The following is a 4039-nucleotide window of genomic DNA, read 5'->3' as shown; positions in this document are numbered from 1 at the left end:
GAGCATATGCCAGTGATTAGGGTATTTTGTGGGCTCTGCGATACAGAGGTCATTGTCTGGAACTCAGGACGCACAGGCTCTGACACGAACCTGCCTGCACTGAGATGCTACGTGACCCTGGGAAAACTGTGGCCCATTTTTGGGTCTCAACTTCATCCAAAAATTGGAAGGGTGTGCATGTGAGTTCTATGATTTTTGTAGAAACTAAGCAAAATATTCGAACTGCAGCTAATCCGTATCCTCCCGGCCTTGGTTGGGGCTGGACGTGTTTTCCTGTGTCCTGTTGGTGGTCATGTGAAGATTTGGCTCCACTGCTAACCTTGGCCACAGAGACAGGTGTGTGGGCGTCTGGAGAGAAGGTGGTGGGCATTGGGATCCTTCAGACGGGCTGGAGTTTTGTGTGACCTTGGGTTAGCTACTTAACCTCTGTTTGTTTCCTCACTGGTGAAGTGAGTGTGATGGCATCCATTCCACTGGGCAGGTGCAAAGCTCAGGTAGATGCCATGCTTCCCCTACAGCTGGGGAGGACCCTCGGCCGGGTGGGGAGGACTCTCAGCAGGGTGGGGAGGATCCTAAGGATGACATCTGATCAGTCTGACAGTTTGTTGATCCAAACTAGACAAAGAGGGTAGAAGTGGCCGGGGCCCCTTGTAGGGCAGAGGCCGTGGCATGAGGGTCTCCCCTTGCCAGCCCACGAGCCCTGGAAGGAGCAGAGGAGACAGAAAGGTAGATGCTGGTGTCCTAGGGGCCTGCCTTCGCTCCCCGTGGGACGCTCCCAGGGCCTTGTGGACGTGCCAGTAACCGCAGGGCTGGAGACGCCTCCCTGAATTCTGCTCGGGTGGGGGCCGCACTCTGTGGAGCAAACAGGACTCGGCGGGGGGACGGGGGTCCTGACCCACGAGGGACAGCCATGAAGACTGCTGGCTGGGCGCTGCAGCACAGAGAATTTTCTACGGGCCTAGGGTTCCCAGTGCTGCAAGCCAGGGGGCTCTGAACTTCTGGCCTTCTGCGTGGAGGCTGGTGCTTCTCCCAGCCTGTGTCAGAGAATCCGAATCTGCTTATTTTTAATGACGTTTTCCTAATTATATTTTATATAGATGCTCATGCAAGAAAAAGAAAAAGAAAAGAAACACGTAGAAAAGCAAAAGTAAGAAAATAAAAATCACCCATAATTTCATCCTCTGGAGACAGGAGTTGTGCACGCCCTTCAGATTTAGGTGCCTCGTGACCAGATATATTTTATTAGTTAGACTCTTTGGTGGCCGGTGGCAGAAGCTGACTCCGGCTATCTGTATTAATTAAAGCACACTTTGCTGGATCGGGAAAATTCCCAGACTGCCACAGCTTCACACAGTGCACATTTATTTTCTGCTGAGAGGCCCCACACAGCTGTTCCAGCAGGTGGAGGGTGTGGGGGCCGCCTGGTTTCACTCAGCCACCCAGACGCCCAGGCCGAAGGTGGTTCTGGGTCTCGGGTCCCCCGTCCACACGCAGCCACGGGCAGAGGAAGACAGCTGGTGCAGGAGGGGTCTCCGGGCGTGGCATCCAGACCATCCCTTTGCTCTCCGTTAGCCGAATTCGGACCCATGGCCACCTGCCAGGAGGCTGAGGCTCCAGCTTTGAGGGCCAGCGTCCCTCAAGGTGCCCTGGGAGCCATGGAGCGGGAGGCATAAAAAGGGCATCCGTCTGTAGTCACGGAGACCGGCCACTGCAGCTGCCAAGAACCCTTCCCAGGCTCTGGGCCCCCTCCCGCAGGGTTCAGCGTCTCAGACCAGAGCATTGGTGGTCAAGCCCGAATCCTACCACGTCCCTGGCCTTCCAGTAACCCCGGTGCAGGGAGGAAGGCTCTGCCCTCCGCCTGGGGTCGCCCCACTCTCTCTCCAGGGAGAGACCACTCTCTGAAGGGGCTACTGGGGACAGGAGATCAGCGCTGGACACTCAAATAACCGTCTTTCATATTGTGCACTTCCCTGCTCTGTGTTGCTGGGCCTGGACCCTGTCCTTTGGCCGGTCCCACTCCCCTGGGCCTCCCCCCACCATCCCAGAGGCCACAGCCGCCCCAGGGTTTCTACAGGATGGAGGGACGTCAAGGCCAATCTGGTCAGCGGAACTGCCCAGAGGCCTCATGGAAAGTAGCCACATGGAGTCCAAGGTGGCTCAGCTTGGGCCACGTGTCACCAAAGTTTCCGTGTTACGCCCCCATGTAAACAAGAAGACGTCCCCAGTCCTCCCGTTGCCACAGCGGTGACCAGCCCACGGAAAGCAGCGGGAGGGGAAGGGAAGGAGGGCCACAAAGGCAGAATTCACCTCTCGTTCCCAGTCTGGAGGTGAGTTGTCTTTGGGGGACCTCCCTCTGTGAGTTCCTGGGTCCCTGACATACCCCAGTTGGCATTTGAAAAAATAAGTACGTAACGAGATGCTCGACACGGTTGGTCCTCAGGGAAATGCCGACTGAAGCCTTGAGCCCGTGACTCCCTTCACGAGATGTGACTCCAGTGGACAAGACCGGTGACAGCTGGTGTCGGGGGAGGCCGCAGAGCCGCTGCAACTCCCGCACCGCTCATGGCGGGGCTGCGCGATGGCCGCTGAACAATTATTCCGTGAGTGGCTGGTGTGAGCTCTTCTGTGACCCTGCGGCGCCCCTCGCAGGCATTTGCTGATGAGCAGAGAAGCCCTGTGTTCGCACGAAGATTGCACGCGGCTTTGTTCTGACAGGCGGGAGCCGGGAACAATGGCACGTCCCCTCATCAGGATCAGGGACGAACAAACTGCCGTCTGCTCGCACGACAGAACACCTCTCGTCAACGCAAAGGAACCACTGCCCCCCACACAGCCACGGACAGACCTCAGAAACACGGTGAGCAGAAGCAGCCGGGCTGAAGGGACGCATTCGCGGGGGTCCACCAGACGTGGGTTCAAGGCAGGCAGACCCTCCCCGTGGGGACGGAGCTCAGGAGGGGCAAACTCGTGGGCGATGGAAATGCTCTCCGTCTTGACGTGGGTGGCGGTCACCTGGCTACATGTGCCAGGGGTCATCGAGCCAACCGCTTGTGCTGTGCCTTTGACCGCATGTGATTTATACTCTAATGAAGTACCGTGAGAATCTGTGATCCCTTTCTGGTGAATGCTGGGGCTTTTCTGACTGTGGTCCCCACCTCGGCTGCTGGGCGGGTCGGGGATCCACGGGCCCGGAGGCGGGTGGAGGGGGACCTCGGACCCAAGCTCAGGATGGGGTCAGCCGGTCTCACTGGTCCTGCCTCCTCCGCGAGCCCTCGGCAGGTGAGCACGGGGCGGTCTCTGCTGCACGGTGACCTGTGGCCTCCCTGGTGGCCTCGCCACGCCCGCCCCCCCACCCCCCCACCCCCCGTCCTCACTGGCAAAGAGTAACATGGCGCTGCTGTTTTAACCTGCATTGCTCTGGTCCGTAGTGACGGGGAACTTCTAAAGCGTGATCACTGACCATTTTCATTTCTCTGTTCAGGGCCTGACGTCTTCTAGGGCCCGTTCCGCAAACCGCTTGTCCGCTACCCAGAAAGGAAAGACAAACGTCTGCCAAGCAAGGGTTTCCGAAGGGATTTTTACTTTTCCCTGCGAGATTGTGCTCCTCTCTTCTGTGCTTCTCCTGGGAGGGGTCCCTTCTGCGGGTGTTTCTTTTTGTAACGACGGTGACAACAGAATCAGATGATCGTCAGAGTAGGTAAAATCGGGTCAAATCCCTCAAATCCGACAGCCTCAAATCCAAGCTCCCCCACGGCTTCTATGCCTTTCCAGAGGCCGGGGCATCCCCGTGGCTTCCTCTGAGTGTTCTCAGGGTCCCCTTCCGGACCCACCCTGCCCTGCACACACCCGCGAGTGCACACACTCACATCCGTGTCCCTGCCCTGCACACACCCGCGAGTGCGCACACTCACCCACACCCGTGTCCCTGTGTTCAGCCGACGCAGGCTGGCAGGTGGAGGTGAGGAGACGGACAGCTGCCAGTCGCCTCGCCCGGCTCTCGTGTGTCCGCTCTCCCCCTTCCCTTGGCCTCCCACTCTCC

The 4039-nt window shown here is 58.4% G+C and overlaps 1 long non-coding RNA gene across 1 annotated transcript; it reads left to right on the top strand.

Annotated features, from left to right (window-relative positions):
* The first annotated feature begins 1937 nt into the window (after positions 1–1937).
* On the top strand, positions 1938–3110 carry LOC109273589 (uncharacterized). The gene is made up of 2 exons (XR_002083147.2): positions 1938–2327; positions 2441–3110. It is a non-coding gene; the product is annotated as an uncharacterized LOC109273589 (long non-coding RNA).
* The last annotated feature ends 929 nt before the right edge of the window (positions 3111–4039 follow it).

This window comes from Panthera pardus, unplaced genomic scaffold (assembly GCF_024362965.1).
Source record: "Panthera pardus isolate Hobbes unplaced genomic scaffold, ASM2436296v1 HiC_scaffold_23, whole genome shotgun sequence".
Classification (NCBI taxonomy): Eukaryota; Metazoa; Chordata; class Mammalia; order Carnivora; family Felidae; genus Panthera; species Panthera pardus.
The sequence above is the reverse complement of the archived record's forward strand: the minus strand, read 5'-3'. Positions and strand labels throughout refer to the sequence as shown.